The following is an 18,201-nucleotide window of genomic DNA, read 5'->3' as shown; positions in this document are numbered from 1 at the left end:
GGAGAGGAAGAGAGAAGATTATAGCGATACTGGGTAGTGCGGGGTTGATTTTAAACTGTGGCGCCGCGACATTAAAAGTGGGAGTAGTTGGGACGAAGGTGGCGGCGGAGCCTGGTCAGAGGGCTCGCCTCCCGATGAGCCTGCACAGTGGTCTGCTCGCACGCCTCCCTGTTAGCCGGCGCAGTGGTCTGCTGGAACGCCTCCCGTCGACTCACACGCTTGCTCGGACGGCACCTGCCGATGAGGAGTGGGACTCGTGGAGGCACGTAAATGCCCACGGTTTCAATAGTGAAACGTTCACCTTAACGTGACAGGTCTTTGTTCCAAATACCTTGGCTCTTCATTTGTGCAACTTGTCATAAGGAGCTTGTCTCAAATTGAAGAAAAAAAATATGAAGGAATATTTGTGCCATATCATGTGACCATGCTCAGTTTCATGAATTTCCGGTCACTTTTGGATTTTCTGAAATTTAAAATCCAGGATTCGAAACAATATCATAACCTGCATCATGCAATAAATTTTCAAGCCATACATCTGTCCTGTTGTATTTCTTAAGAAAGGATTTGGTCAAACATTTTGCTTAGTTAGACTTCAAACAAGTTATATATGCAGAGTAAAAGGATAATCCCTCCGTACCAGTCCATTGCCTGATATATTAACTCAAGTACTAGGCACGGACAAACGGGCTCAATTCTATGCTCATCCTGATGTAGTAGTAGTAGTACTAGGCAATGCAGTTGACGGGTGACCTTGGGGAGCGGCGACCGAGGGAATTGAACCGTGCTCGGCATGATAGGTAACGTGTCTAGTTACTAAAGAATCCCTCCATTGTTCATCGCTAGTCATTATGGTCCGGGGACATGAGGGGAATTTCCAAGGGCTGGAATTTTGGCCGCTAGATATTTCGACTCGAAACACGGAGGCTCGACTGGTTGGGGTTGCCTAATGTGCATACCACGCACGCCACAAGAAGGACACGAGCCTGGTTTTTTAGGATCAACATGAGCCAAGGTCTGGCTGGTATGCCGTTGGGTCCTATCATTCGAGAATACGAAAGGAATCTTTTAAAATGCCGAACGAATCTATGTGTATTACGATGCCCGTATTTTCCTTGCAAATACTAATCTCAACGTGGTAATTGATTTGTGACGAGTTCTTGAATTAGAGTGAGTTTGTGATATAGTGATCTCAACGTGGATTTCACATTTCATGGTATCCCTAGTAAGTTTTTCGTTGCAAATTCAAATTTAAAAGATGAACAATATGGTGGTGAGAAAACTTTGTATGTATCAAGCATATGACCACACATGCACACACACACACACACACACGAACACAACAACAATCCAATAAGTATATTGCATCTATTTTTCCAAACCATGCATGTATGACACGAATTCAAAAATACTCCTTCTGTTCATAAATATTAGTCTTTTAGAGATTTCAACAAGTGACTACATACGGAGCAAAATGAGTGAATCTACACTCTAAATATGTCTATATACATTCGTGTGTGCCAGTCCATTTGAAATTTCTAAAAAGACTAATATTTAGGAACGAAGGGAGTAAAATGTAAGACTTACATGGTCCTCAATTCAATATTTAAAATGAACAAGAAACTGAAACATGAATATTAAGTCTAGTACTACAGTACATGCAAATGTTGTGTTTAGGCAGAGCTATGTAGATTGTCGGGGGTTAACCCCTCGACCTTCGATAAAATTGTGACGCTCCATTTAGGGTTGTTTAGATTATATTTGTCCCCACCCTCCCAAACACCGATTGGTTGTGCATCCCCACCCCTCCTCCCCGGGAGAATACCATGTGCCCCCATACCTTAGATGCTATATGCTAATACGAGTTGCTTGGAGCTTGTAAAATCTGAGATATAGCAGCTCACATGATGTCTTAATATTTTTACAGGAAACCTTGATGAGTTTGATAATTGCACACAATTTGTACAAAAACTACTCATATGCCCTTGGATCCCATATCCAACGACCTTGAAGCTCGTACCACCGTAGCATCTAAGATGAAGGAAGACATCATATTCTCCTGTATGTAAGAATATCATGTGCTACCACACCTTAGATGCTTTGGTGATACAAGCTCTTCGGAGCCGTTGGATTTGTGACCCAACAACTCCTCGGTGGTTCAAATGATTTTTTGCAAAAAAGCCCCCAGAGAGTTCGGCCACTGCTTACAAGCACAAAGACTGCACAGATGCCATTGGATCTCAGATCAAACGACCTCGAAGCTTGTATCACCGTAGCATCCCAGCTGCGAGAGCACCTTATGTTTTCTCGCACGGGAGAATAGGAGGTGCTCCCGCACCGTAGATTCTATGGTGATACGAGTTCACGGAGATCTAACGGCCCATAATAGGAGGTTTGAATGTTTTTGCGATATACAACTGAGAGAGTTTGGGAATTGTGCAGAAAGTACAAGTACTACGCATGTGCCATCTGATCACTGATCATACGACCTAGATGCTCATATCACCGTAGAGGGTAATTAAGCTATATGGAGCACTTAATATGAGCAACGGGGAGCCGTTGGATCCAAGATGCAACGGCACACACAAGGCCTAATGTTTTATTTGCACAAAAAAAACCTTTGGAGAGTTTGGAAATTGCGCATAATTACAAAGACTACTCCCAAGCCATTGGATCTCACTTCCAACAATGTAAAAACTCATATCACCATAGCATCTAAGCTACGGGGTGGATGTGATATTCTATGCCGCTATCATTTTTGTTCGTAAACTTGCAAAATACGTGTAACTCATGCCGTTACTTGTCTAATCGCGCAAAGTGTTTGTTCAAAAAAAAACCATCCTACACTGAAATATCGGAACAACACACGAGGGTCCCACTTGTCATTAATCAAATTTGGACCTAAAACTAACAAATCTGAAAGATGAGATTCGAACGGGCAACCTCAACTACAAAGCATAAGTGTATAGCCTGAAACAACAACGGTTGTTTGCTTTGTCCCATAACTTGATTTTATACAGTATTACGTTGAGTACAGTAGAGGGAGTGCCTCATCAACATGTGCATGACCGTTGACTCACTTACTGGTGGGTCCCAGGTCTACGATCTCTCTCTCCTCTCCATCGTCTAACCTTTGCACGGGCACACACGAAGAGCGACGCTAGCTTGCCATTGTGTTATTATAACTAAAAAAACTTGGAAAATAAAAGAATGGCCTAGAACAAGAGACGTTGTGGCTGGTCGAGACAGAGCTAACCACACCTATCCTCCGTGCCACGTTAGCATGATGAAGCTGTGTGGCTAGTGGGGTGTTTTCGACCGATTGGTTGGGTCCCAAGGTCGAACCATAGGTACTACGTCGGGTATAGTATATTTTTACACGCACATTTTTCCCCCATGCCGAGACGTGGCACACCCTACCGCGCGGTTTCGGGGTCCTCCAGGTGGTGCATGCATATATTCTGCCTTGCCGAGAGGTGGGACGCCCTACCGCGTGTTTTTTGGGTCCTCCTCGGTCATAGCGCCGAAGCAAGTAAATGAGTCATCAAATCACGAAAGACCACCTTTGTCGCCGAGTACATCAGTGAAGCATGGTGGCTAGCTAGTTGGGATAGTTCGATCAATTAGCTAGGCTGCCGCCACATTTGTTTTTTCACCCCTTCTTTATCTCCTTACCGGCAGGTAAATTTAAATATCCACCGCGACATTGCTCTGGTGTTTGGGTGCGACAGGATTTTTAATTTTTTGAATGACGGGAGCAGGAGCGGCAGGATTTTTAATTTTTTGATTGACGGGAGTAGGCGCGGCAGCAATTAGTCACGAGATGACTCCGCCTGTAAAACCCACTGCTCCCTGATGTCAGAAGTCGTCGACTGGTGTTTTCCCATGGTGAAAACCAAAAGATTCCCTGCTCCTCGGCTGGCTCCCTCCGCCTTTCCGTAGATTGCATTGCCTTTCAGCTGTTTTGCCCCCTTTGCGTCCTCTCCCCATTGCTTCTACCTGGTGCCATGGTGGCGCAACAAATCATAGAGTCCGAGGTGAGGCGCCTGACACAGGAGCTCTAGGCCCAGGATGCGGAGCTCAGGGCCAAGGACGTGGAGCTCCGTGAGCTCAAGGAGGAGAGGAGTGCCATGCTCCTCCGTTATGTACGGGAGTTCACAGAGCTTCAAAAGCGGCAGGCGTCCACCACAAAGATGCTCGAGGCGTTGGCGGTGTTGCTACAGAAAGCGAGAGATACGATAGGCCATCAGGGGAGCCGGCTGGAGTGCGAGCGGGCCGATCGTGACGAGGTCTAGGATCGCATCAGCCACTTGGTGGACCATGTTTCCACGCACGTGTTGCGGCTGCGTGATGCCTCCCGTCGTGCCAGCGCGACCATGCCGGCTGTCGGGCTAAACCCATTCAACCACTCCATCGACTTCAATGAGCTGCGGCTTCCTGAACAAGTCTCGTTCTTCACCTATATCTCTGAGGAGCTGAGCCATCTCCGCGCGCTGGTGGCGGCGGAGCTGGACAAGGAGGGGCTGCAGGCTGTCGTCGCCGTTGTCGTGCAAATCATTTTAGGGCTCCGTCACTGGAATCCATTCGTGCCATTGGACGCCATCTTTGACGAGCTGGCTCCTGTCGACCGGGAGCGGGCTTTGCGGGTGGTTGCACCTTGCATCACCAACGTCATGCGCCTCGAGAAGTAGAGGGACTTCAGTGGTGTTTAGGCGCCCTCTGCATGGGCATGTCCATGTCTTGGTGCAACATGACCATTGGATCAAACTCCTACGATGCAGATCAGTCACTGTAGCACAAAGCATGTGGGTGTGTTTGGTTGCATTCTCATCTCAATATAGTTGTTCCCTCTTCGTGTATTTGTGTTAACCTACTAGTGTGGACTCATGCACCCTTCATGCACTCTACAAAACACCCAAAAGTGGGTTGAGAAGGGAACTTTTGCTCCCATCCCGTGCACCCTTCATACACCCTGCCTAACACTGATTTGTGCTTCATATGGTTCATGTTTCATGGAGTACTATAGCACCGTACTCTCCGTGTGTTGTAGACCTAGTTCTGTTAACATTGATCTCACCGTTCATTCTCGACCGGATAGTTGAAAAAGCGGTACTATGTTACTACATTACTGTTCATATAGTTGACATGCGCACAACATCATTTGTTATCGTCATATCTTACTACACTAGCAACAAGATTATGTAGTACTGACGTATGAACCACTGTACATGCCTAGTAGTAGGAGCACTCTGTATCTTCAAGTGGCTGACGTGTTTCGCACTCCTCCGTTGTAAGAGTGGAAACCGTGTGGATCCTCCTCCAGCCATGCACTAAATTACTCACTTTCGCCGACGTGTGGGACAGCCAGCATCGGGGTCCACCAGCCATGCACTAAATTACTCCGTAGTAGAGTGACGGTAGACTACCTCGATCGAAGCGCCGCAGTAATGCCCAATGAGCCGTCAAATCACAAAACCCCCTCCTTTCCAGCAGTAAGTTGGACAGACGAAGCAACCATCATTTCACTCTTCTCTCTTAGCTTCCTCTCTTGAAGAAAACCCCCACTCGCTTCGCTTCTCCCTCATCTCGTTCCTAATTTCACTCTTCTCTCTCAGCTTCCTCTGTTGGATGGACGCTGGAGCACCAGCCAACGTGATGTCTATGGCTCTAGCCAAAACTGTCAAGGCTCATGGTACGAAGAAGCGCAAGCACCCCGTCGAGACAACCGCAGACAAGCTCAAAGCCATCGCCCTATCCAAGACCCACTCTCCGGGATCCCTCATTAAGCAAGTCCAGGTCATATCTCTTCTTGACGATCTTTTTCTCGATCTTGATCGTCTTTTTTCATCTAACATGCAGTACTAATACTAGTAGTACAACTTTCTGGGTGATCTTGCATGTGATTTCTGTGTGCCAAATGACGGTTCTAAATTCCTCTTTTGACCAGAACATGCGAGAGGTTGACACTGATTTCTTATAGATTACTTTCAACTACTCCCTCTGTCCCAAATTTCTTGTCTTAGATTTGTCTAGATACGGATGTATCTAATACTAAAATGTGACTTGATACATCCGTATCTAGACAAATCTAAGACTAGAATTTTGGGACGGAGGGAGTACTTTATGAACATCAATGCTACCTTTGAAGAGGGTATATTTGCCTCAGTAACTTGTGTTATGGATATTGCAAGTAATCCCTATGCTCTCATGCCTTTGAGTTCTAGTGTCTTTGTTCACTCATTTCTATGCGTATATGTAGTCATATATGGAGTGTAATATCGAAAATCATCTTATATTTCTGAATGGAGGTAGTAACAAAATATGGTTTCTGTTTGAATTAGAACCAGGTTCGTGGTGGAGATGAAGCTCTCAAAGTCATGCCATGTGAACTGGAAGACCTGAGGATGATTTCTACTACTAAACTATCCAGTTGTTGTGTCCTTGTCGCCACGTGTCCTGAACTAGTGTTTTCCTGTAGCATTGTTGTCAGGCGTGTTCTTGAGGCTGTACTTGACCACAACAATTTCCTGGTTGTGCCTTCGATTACGAAGGGTGTGGTTCTTGTAAATCTTCCCGACAAATCTGATGCGGCCTGTCTTTATCATCATGTTTATGAGTGGAAAGACCACTCTATTAGGTTCTCCAAGGTTGACGAGATGGTGATGGTGCAGGTAGACATCTCTCACAAAGTCCATGGCCTAGTCAGTTATGCGGGGTTCATCCCGTAGGTCGGTGGCAAGAAATAGTCTGCAGAGTTTAATTAGTGCAACTTTGCTTGTCTGTAGTAAGTACTATTGTTCAGTACTTAATTTGTGTTTGTGAACCCTGTATTGTTTAGTACTGCCGCTTTTGGTGTGTGGTGAGTCCTGAGAACAGTCTATGTTAATGTTTGTCCACTCAATTCAGTCTGTATATTTTGAAGTATCCAGATCATCTTTTTTGTGAGAACGGTTTATCAATTATGGTTACACTCCAATATCTGTATGCATTGCAGGTTTATCGCACCCACCAGGATTTCCAGTCCCATGGATGTTCAGTCCATATGATTTGTCACGACCTTTGGACTTTCCTGCTTGTGGGAGTAGGCGGGGGCCCTGCATGCCACCCGTAGTTGGACAATCGATCTTCTGTTTAGTACTTCAACATAGTGATTTCCTGGTAAGGATTCACTTGTGTCACATCAAGTAAATCTTATTGATTTACTGTCTAAATCTTATTGATTTAATGTCATGTTTTCTTTCTTTTCCTACAATTTTATGATGCATGTTTTCCCATGTGACATTCATCACAGAATAAACCGTTTGGTTTTCTCTACGATGGCTATTTCTGCAGGTTTCACTTCTTATGCCGTGTCAGTAATGAAGGCACTGTCCATCACTTATATTACTGGAAAAAATTGGATTAGTCTGTTGTCCGAGTACAAGTTGAATCCCTATGATGAACTACAGTTTGGTTTAACAAAAACGCCACAATTAGTCCTTCTCGCGTTTAAAAGAAATGAAGAAAAAAACTGGATCACGGGCATGGAGCCTAGTCAAGTTGGAAAGCTGATCATAGCAGACCAGACACGATTGCCGTTGTCTCGCACATCGGTACCACCTTCAGCAACGGATCGAGCACCGGCAGTTGCTCTAGCACTGACAGCGACAGTAGCTCAGTCTGATCCAACTGAGGATTGGGCACCGACCGCATCAGCAGATCAGGCTGATCTACCGAAGGATCGGGTATCGACACCGGCACCTGCTCTGACACCGGCACCAGCTCTATAAGGAGCACCATCTCCGGCAGCAGCAGCGGCACTACCAGTCGCACCGGCAAAGGCACCAACAATGGCTTCGACACCTGCACCAACACTTGCACTTGCATCTGCTTCGGCCCGTGCAGCAGCAACCGAACGAGCAGTTGCACCGGCAACAGACTAGGCTGTAGTTCGCACTTCATATACCAAAGTCCTTACAAAAACCGACATGTACAGCTTCTTGGTAAGCATTAACCGCCCCAAGTGCTTCGTTCCTTTTTCTTTCTGTGTTGTTTCACATGATTCATTGTGTTGATCTAACTATTTGTGTATGCCTTCTTGTTTACAAACAGTGAATTCCTAGAGCAACGAGGGAGTCGTTCAACAATCCGGGCGACCGTGGCCAAGTTTCTCTTACCATGCACTGCCTTGGTGTGAATGAAGCTGCTCAATATACCGTAAGTACAAAGGATGGTCGCATGATGATTGATGCTAAAGGATGGTCAAGGTTCAAATCTAAATCATATCTTGTGGTAGGGGATGTTGTCAAAATTGAACTTTCTCAGCAAGGAGAGCTGGTCCAAATCAACTTTGAAATTCTTCAGTAGCAACACACAATTTCCGAACTGATCTATCCTCCGAGAGTTTTTGATGTAATAATCTAGCATGGTGAAACGAGTGTCCTGTGTGTATAAGTAGTGCGACAGTATTATTTATCACATGGTATATCGTTGACAGAATTTCAACTCTCATTGCTGGTTAGGAACGGTCATTCGATTTCATTCTAGTAGCTATCGTGCTTTTTTCAATTTTGTGTATTCGCCTTGCGACAACATCTAAAACCAGCCCCGTACCGACTGCTTGCAATATGAAAAGCGCCGAGGTATAATACATGGGCCCCCAAACATGCAGGGTGGGCCTTGGGCCGAAAGTCCAGAACCGTGAGCCTGTCTGAGTATTATATTCTCAGCTGAACCCCCGTAATGCATGTGCATTGCACGTACATCAAGATGCATTTGTATGATTATTTTATCTTGTGAGAGAAAAGGATGAATGAGGGAAGGCCTTATTTGCAAATGTGGAGAGGTGTGTGGGTACCTTTTTGCAAAATTGCAATAGTTTCCTTCCTATTAGTCAGATATAAATTGGACAACCTATATTGCAGGATGGCAGGCACACCATCATCACCAACTCGTCTATACTATGTTAAAAAAGCTCTGTTTTTATAATTATATATGTTATATATATTCCCCTTGATTTTTCTTATGTATAAAGTTGTGATATACAATATTTTTATATTTCTTTACAGAGGGAGTATCTCTCTGTCAAAAATATATTTATGTGCAACTAGTTACTCCTGTCTTTCTACTTCCTTTTGCTGATATGTGGGGCATTCGGCAATGGGGTCCACATGCCATATGTACCAAATTAGAGTGCACAACTGCACGGTAGACACACCCTGGTCGTAGCGCCGCAGTAATGCCCAATGAGCCGTCAAATCACAAAACCCCCCATGTTTCCAGCTTTAGCAGTAAGCTGGACGGACGAAGCGGCAATATTTCACTGGGCCTGAATCCCCTTCTCCCTCGTCTACTTGTTCAGAGAAAACCCCTCTCAGCAGTTGCATAGGGTTTTCTCATGGAGAACCAGGTACAAGTTCTTCATCTATCCCCAATAAATCCAAGTCCCTTGGTCGCGGGTAACCCTAGGATGGCAGCCGCCGCCATGGATGCATTTTTCTTCGTACTGAATGTCGTGTGTTTCATTTGTAGTGCCCAAAGTGTGAGGACCCGACAGGTTTCTGCGCCCTCGGCGAGACGCCACACTTGTTCCTTCTCATCCTAACATAGGATTTTAAAACACGCACAGTATGTTCCTAGAATCCTATTTTCTATCCGGGAGGGTGGGGTTTTTTGAACATGCTGACGACTAATTTGGAAATTTGGATTGCTATATTTGGATAAAAGTTACTAGTACGATGGTCAACACTGACATGAAGGAGGAAATTATTTCTAGATTTGGATAGGGAATACATTGTGTTCTCATATTATTTTTCCTGCAGTGCATTATTTGCTCTGCCAGAACACATGTACTGAAGATGCTCGGCCTTGCCATAACTGAATACACCAGTTTAATGGTCATAGTGAAGACAAGCCATGGATATAAGTTTCGAGTTGTGTTCATGAACCAAGAAGATCGCTGCTTTTTGTATGTCCGAACTTGGATAAACTTTCTCAAGTGTTATGGACTGAAAGTTGGCGCACGAAAGTTGATGGAAATAGCAGAACCTGGTCTCATTTTCACTGCAATCTTCCACCCCGACGTCATTCCAATTGTTCATCCATGTTAGTTTTGTATCTGGTTCTTGCCTATTGCCTCGATTACTTCTTAATCCACCTATTCTGTCTAATAATCACAATTTAACTTTAGAAGTAGCAACGAATCTCTTACGAAAATCCTACTTCTAACTAATATTTTCTTATAATTGGTGGCAGGTGTAGGTTTTTTCAGAGTTAAGCAGGCTGCTCGTTTGTTATTCTATAAGAACTCGGCTGTTACTGATGGCACTGAAGTTGACTGTGACGACATCCACAAGTTCCTACACTTTATTGATCATCTTGATGTCCTCGTGGGGCGTTTCAGTGGTGGAAGGCCATGTGGGATATGTGTGCCACTGCTGCACTCGTTGAACAGGTCCATCTGTGTCGAGAAACTTATGGTACGAGCTATTTTCTGTTATATATTGTTGTTAAGTGCCCCTGCTGGTTTCAGTTAAGGTTGTTAAGTACTCCAGCTGCATTTATAGTCTGTCGTGTTTCTTCAGTCCTATCTTCCTCCAGCCGCCGAAACCAAACCAGCGCCAGCGGGGCCGCCTGCTTCCGCCTCCCACGGTTGGCTGCGCCTCAGCGCACGCATCGCCGCCCCACCGTCTCCTAAATCGTTAACGCCAACGTCCGAGGCCTCACCGTCGTCCTTCACGCACTTTGGTGCGCTTGCCGCGGTGCTGCCCTCTCGCGTTGTCAACATGGTCAACAAGCAACAGGAATCGGCAGAAGTACGTGGAGAGGATGATAGTAGGGGCCCACCATGTCAGCGTATGGAAAAAATAAAATGCTTCCTCCTAGTGGTTTCCTGACATCTGGGACCCACGACATTGTGAGCGTATATAGTCATAGACAAGAGAACAACACAAGATCGGCTGACACCTGGGAAGTAGCTGCTCGAGCAGTATTTTTTTTGTTATTGTTGAGATGGAGCAGGGTTTCAACTGGGTTGTCGCCCGTCTAGCCCAGGCTTATATTTTATGTTCACCATATGACCAGCCCAGCTATTTTTTCTTTGTGAAAATGAGCCAAATTTATTTTTTATGACGAATACCCAATCCAGGCCTACTTATTTTTCTACACCCTGATGGGCTGCAACTCTTTCAAGATGCCTGCAAATCTTGAAAGTAATATGAAATGGGTTGTAGATATAAAAACAGATGACAAATTGGCAATTACTTTATAATTTCTGAATTTTTTCACATTTTCAGATTCCTATTTAACTGGGCTTTAACCTAATTTAAATATATCTTCTAAGTACTTTAAATCTGGCTCGACATTTCAATATTAAAAATAGTTTGGAACCCACAGAAATATGCGAAATTTCATTTAAATTTTTAACCCTGGCCCTGGCCAACAAAAAAAATGGACTGCAATAAATTGCATAAGAAGTTGCAATGAGCTATATATAAATTATTAAAAAAAGAGGGAATGGTCTGACTTGTGGGCCTATTAAGTTGACGCGTATGCAAGATTTTTTTAGTTATTATATACATCAACAAACGATTCTAGCAGACGTAACCGTTGGATGTCAATCCAACGGTTGTCGTGTTTCTTCAATCTCTGATCTTCTTGCTCCAGCCGCCAAATCTAGCGCCAGTGGGACCGCCTGCTCCCGCCTCCCGTGGCCGGCTGTTCTGCCGTGCAGGCCTCTCCGCCCCCTACTACTCCTACTGCTGGCCAGGGCATCCCTCTACTCACCCACACCCCCTGTTATTCTGCGGCGACGACAGCCTCACACCGCAGCCGAACCAGTGAACCCTCGTACTCCTATCCGCGTGGGCTTCCATTGCCGCGTCTTCCCCGGCTCCGCGTCGTCCCCTTCCTATGCCTCACCATCATCCACCGCCCTGGTGCTCTTGGCGCGACGTGGTCAACATAGTCAAGGAATGACCTTCCATTGGAAGAGTACTATATGTGGAGAGGCTGACCGCTGGGTCCACGACGGTCGCAAGGAAGTGCCTCCTTATTACGTGCAAAATAATTATTCCTCCACCTGACTACAGGGACCCACCGGACGGGCCACCGTATTTCGTGAAAAAAACATTTCCCCCTGACTACTGGGACCCACCAGTGATTTTTTGTTCAAAAAGACCATTTGCTCAACGGAATTGGCAAAAAAGACCACCTTCAGATGAAATTTACAGAAGTGACCAGCCCAGCCGTGGCGGCAGGCACGCCAGCCAATGCATGGCACCTGCCGCCACGCCACCAGGCGGCAGCACCTGCCACCACATGCCTAGGCGGCAGCGAGCGCATAACAGCCAGCCACTGCCCAAGAAGGAACAGGCGATTGCATGTGGCCCTGCCGCCTAGCGGCATGGCGGCATTACTATTTTGCATGCACTGTGTTTGCATGCTACTACATTTCGTTTAGTTTCTTTTTTGTTTCATCTGCATTTCGTTTCGTCTGTGTTTCATTTCGTCTGACGAATAATACCACATATTCATATACCTATGATGTTGATTCCTGTGTTTTGTTTTGTCTGCGTTTCATTTCGACTGACGAATAATGCCACCGATTCGTATACCTATGATGTTGATTCCTGTGTTTTGTTTCATCTGCGTTTCATTTCGACTGACGAATAATGCCACAGATTCGTATACCTATGATGTTGATTCCTGTGTTTTGTTTCGTCTGCATTTGTTTCGTCTGTGTCTTGTTTCATCTGACGAGATGTCGATTCCTACGCATGCAGTACAATGTTTTTGAAAATAATAATCATTTATTTACAAATAATAATACGAGCCTCTGTCACGGGCCTCATGGTCGGCCTCCTCGCGCCGGGCGATTCAGCCGGCGGACCTTCACCGCCGGAGGCCTCATCGTCGGCCTCCTCGCGCCGGGCGAGTCACCCAGCGGACCTTCACCACCGCGGGTCTCATTGTCGGCATCATTGCCTGGCGTACCTTTGCCGCTGCAGGCCTCATCGTCGGCCTCTTCGTATCGACCTCATCGCCTGGCGGACATTCACCACCGCAGGCCTCATCGTCGGCCTCCTCGCATTGACGTAGATGTCGACGATGAGGCATGCGGCGGCGAAGATAAGCGAGGAGGCAGGTGGACGTTGAGGCCGACGATGAGGCCCGCGACGGAGCAGGTCCGCTGGGTGATGATGTCGGCGCGAGGAGGCCGGTGATGAGGCCTGCGGTGGCGAAGGTCCACCAGGCGATGAGGCCGACGCGAAGAGGCCGACGATGAGGCTTGCGTTGGTGATGGTCCGCCAGGCGATGAGGCCGACGCGAAGAGGTCGGCGATGTGACCCACATCGGTGAAGGTCCACTGGGTGACTCGCCCGGCGCGAGGAGGCCGACGATGAGGCCTGCGGCGGTGTAGGTCCGCCGGGTGAATCGCCCGGCGCGAGAAGGCCGACCATGAGGCCCGTGACGGAGGCTCATATTATTATTTGTAAACAAACGATTATTGTTTGCAAAAACATTGTACTACATGCATAGGAATCAACGTCATAGTATACGAATATGTGGCATTATTCGTCAGACGAAACAAAATGCAGATGAAACGAAATGCAGATGAAACAAAACACAGACGAAATGAAACGTAGTAGCATGCAAACACAATGCATGCGAAATAGTACTGCCGCCACGCAGCTAGGCGGCAGGGGCAACATGCAATCCCCGTTCCGTCTTGGGCAGTAGCTAACTGTTATGCGCTTGCTGCCGCCTGGGCAAGTGGCGGCAGGTGCTGCCGCCTGCCGGCAGGTGCCACGCGTCGGCTGGCGCGCCTGTCGCCATGGCTAGGGTGGTCTCTTCTGTCAATTTCATCCGGAGGTGGTCTTTTTTGCCAATTCCATTGAGCAGGTGGTCTTTTCAGACAAAAAATCCCCACCAGCTACATCTTCGCATGCAAGGAAGTGCGTCCATATTACAAAAAAAGAAACGATTCACCCCCTGACTGCTAGGACCCGCCAGCTACAACTTCGCATGCAAGGAAGTGCCTGACAATCGGGACCCACCTAGTCAAAGCGTACGTAGCGTTGTCATTCTGGTTGCGAACGTGTATGTACATACTAGTCGATGTAGAGGCACGCACGTGTCGTAGTAGAGGCGCGCACGTAGCATGTATACATACGTACAACAGCCAGGGTGCAAGAAAGTAAATACGGCCACGTATGTACATACGGGCATGGTCTCGAACGCCTACTTGCGCATACGTACGTCCAGGGCTCGTGTACATGGCTGGGTCAGAACGGAGAAACTGTGTCATCGTCGCATTCATGGGGAGCCAACCGGTTGGGTCGGAACGGAATGCGTCATCGTGTTCATCGGGAGGGCTTGGATGGAACAGCCGATGGAAACGAGGCCTGGCATACCGCATAATGGAGGAAACGACCTTGTGTTCGACCGACCACATTCTAAACGGGATCCTGTTCATCGGGAGGGGTCTGGCGTACCGAAAAACAGAGGAAACGGACTTTTGTTGGACCTCCTACGGTCGAAACGGGGCCTTGTTGATCGGGAGGGGTGTGGCATACCGCAAAATGGAGGAATCTGACTTGTGTTGGAGCGCTACGGTCGAAATGGGGGTCCTGTTCATCGGGAGGGGTCTGGCGTACCTCAAAACGGGACTCCACGGGATACTGTTCATCTCCACCGTCGACCTCCTCTAGCCTCCACGGGCTACTGCTCATCCATCGTCGACCTCCTCCAGCCTCCACCTGCGACTGTTCATCCACGGGCTCCTATTCATCCAGCCTCCACCGCGCGCTCCTCCACCGGCTACTGTTCACCCAGCCCTCTCCACGGGGTCCTGTTCAACCACCCCTCCATGGGTTACTATTCATCTAGCCCTCCACCGGCTACTGTTCAACCAGCCCTCCACCGGCTACTGTTCAACCTTCCCTCCACAGGGTCCTGTTCATCCAGACCTCCACGGGGTCCTGTTCATCCATGCCCAACCAGCTCGATTGATCGGGGTCCTGTTCATCCAGCGGTAACACCACGGGGTCCTGTTCATCCAACCCCCATTGGGAACTGTTCATCCAAACCCCCCAGCAACGCTCACTGTTCATCTAGAGGCAGCATCGACCAGCTTCAGTTAGCAGCAGTAGCGAAGGAATTGCTCGATCGCTCGGGTTCAGTAATGTGTAGCCTGCAGTGCAATCACTTGGGTTCAATTAGGCGACGCCTCGCTCGAGTTCAGTTAGAGCCCAACACCTCGCACCCACACGCGTACGTGTATGAGAGAAACGCGCATCGCTCGGCCCCCGACCACTCACCGTAACCGGGAACTCCCCGAATTTTTCCTTGCCCTTGCTTCAACCACGGCTTTTTTCGTCATCGACGACCCAAAGAATGTCATGCAGCTACGTCTCCGGCCCGCCTAGGACGAAAAGCCCATTTTCTGTCATGATTTTTTGTCATATAAGTATGAGCCCACCACATCTATGATGATACCGGGTTTTGTCACAATTATTGTCATAGAAGTGTCATAAGTATGATAGAAAAAAATCGTTCGGCCCAAAATGTCATAGATGTGTCTTTTTTATAGTTGGGCCTACGCACGATCACGTCGGGGCCCCCATATGCATGCGGTTGCACCGTGCGTGTTGCCACGCGATGCAGTTACGTGTGGCGCGATGGAGTTACACACTGCGAATTAGAACTGCCATCAGGGCGTGCCGATATTCCAGGTCGTCCGGCCTCCCCTTTAATTCCCGCGGCCATTATAACCTTAGTCTCTTCAACTTTTCAATCACGCCCCACAACACAACAAGCACACCCACACGACACATAGAGAGGGGATGTCTAGCGGCGCTCCAATGGAGTTCGGCGAGCATAAAGTGGAGACCCACATGAGGGAGACGGATCTCTCGGTGGTGTAAACCATCGATCCAGCCATGGTGGATGACTACATCAACACCGTTGAGTAGTTGCTTACTGGAGACAAGTACAAGGTGGTCGACATTGACCACTAGTACACCGCTGGTCTTCCCGACAAAGATCAGAAGTTGCCGTCGCCCAGTTGTGTGTGCGCCATCATGTCCTCATCTACCACTACTGCATGGCCATAGAGCCTTGCATCCGTTTCGCCAGGTTTGTCAACATCACCGACTACAAGTTTGCTATGGTGGAAACCACCGATGGTGTAAAAGCGCTCTGGGTTACGGGCTTGGCCTGCAAGAACCTTATCAAAATCCGTGATCACTACAATGTCTAGGGCAGCATGAAGTAGGACTCCCTTGTTGAAATTGCCTCAGCCATCATCGATCCGTACTACAAAAAGATGAAGCAGGGTGCCAGAGAACAAATCCCGTATCCTAGCACAGGGCCTGGAGGCAGCAACTAGATGAACCTCACCTCAGGTTCGCGGCCAAGAGTGTGTACACATGCTACAAGATGCACAGGAGGATCGTTGACATGAGGAAGTGCCTCGTTACCCAAATCGATGAGCCCGTATCGAGCCACAAGTAGAGCAAGCATCACAAGAAGTAGATGATGATCAGATGATCATTTATGCTAGTTAATCATGCATGTAATAGTTTACTTTGGTGTGTGGAAATGTCATGTGTGTAGTAGCCACCTATGTAATTATGCATGTAATAGTTTACTTTGGTGTGTGCAAATGCCATGGTTGTAGTAGCCACCTATGTAAGTGGATGTTTAATTTGGTTATGCAACCATGTCCTTATAAGTATGTGTGTGTGTGTGTGTATATATGTTGTTCTGTATGCAATCCCATCGCACAACACACATGTCTTATTAGCAGCAATCGTCTGTGTTATTATCGGTCTTCGCACACATTTCTGACTACAAACTTGTTTGCCACGTATCACACACATCTTGTTATATTGAACCGTTTATGTTCTCTTGTCTCAGCGCAAACAGTTCATCTGAGTGAACCGCATGCCGCATATCACAAACAGTTCATCCTAGTGAGTCGTATGTTGTATATCGCACACACCTTCATCTGGCTGCCTATTTCTTTTGTTGCTCCTCATCGCAAACAGTTAATTGTACTGAACCATATGCCCTGCATCACACATGGAACTAAAATCTGAACCGTGTTTGATGCATCCTTCATCGCAAACGTTTTGCACCTTTTTGACGGTTTTTTACACCACTGTTTGAGATTAATGCATCACACATAGTTTCGTCAAAGGGTTTCTGATCGTAGTGTCGCGTTAGCAGCATCTTGCAATAGTGAGTATCATTCTTTGGACAGAAGGATCACATTTATTATGAAGAGTATCATTCTTTGGACAGAAGGATCACATTTATTATGAAGAGTATCATTATTTGGACAATAAGATCATGTTAATTATGGAAAATATTGTCGAACATTTGAAAATAGGACAATTTAATTACGAAGAGTATTATTATTTGGAAAGGAGAATCACAATAATTGTAAAAAGTATAATCGAGTGTTGAACGCAAGGATCACGTTAATTATGGAGAGTATTGTTCTTTGTACATGAGTATCACATTAATTATGAAAAGTGTTATCGAGCCTTCAATGGGAGGATTATCTTAATTATGAAAGGTATTACCAATCAATAATGCAAAATAATTTGGAAACCAATCACCGAATCAATTTGGAAATCAAGTCATTAATGCAATTAATTACGCATGCAATTAATTATGTCTGTTTAAGTATGGATTTATTGCACCAAATTAATTATGAAATCAAGACATTAATGTACTTAATTAGACAGACACATAATTAGGGATGTAGATAATTAATGGTATGAAGTTTGTTCTAATTTATCATTACTATTAAACCCTAAATCCCCTAACGATAAAACCGATCCGCTCTCACCTCTCCACATGCGCAAGAAAAACCACCTCCCTTGCCTCAAGCAAAAATAAAATAAAAAACAAAAAAATAATTTGAAAACCGATCACCAAATCAGTTTGGGAATCAAGTCATAATGTAATTAAATAGACATATAATTAATTACATGTGCAATTAATTAAGTTCGTTTAAGTAGGTATTTATTTCTTGACAAATAAAGTTTAGAATTGATGCATTAATGCAAGTAATTAATTAGTCAGAACCTTAATTAGGGATACAAATAATTAATAATAAGAAGTTTTTTCAGCCATGTCTCTACTATTAATTGGGAGTTGGGGACTATACCTGGTATGCCCAACTCAACTCCCTTGATTCCCCCTACAAAAAAA

The sequence above is a fragment of the Triticum aestivum genome, chromosome 5B (assembly GCF_018294505.1).
Source record: "Triticum aestivum cultivar Chinese Spring chromosome 5B, IWGSC CS RefSeq v2.1, whole genome shotgun sequence".
Taxonomy (NCBI): Eukaryota; Viridiplantae; Streptophyta; class Magnoliopsida; order Poales; family Poaceae; genus Triticum; species Triticum aestivum.
This window is presented reverse-complemented; position numbering follows the sequence as displayed.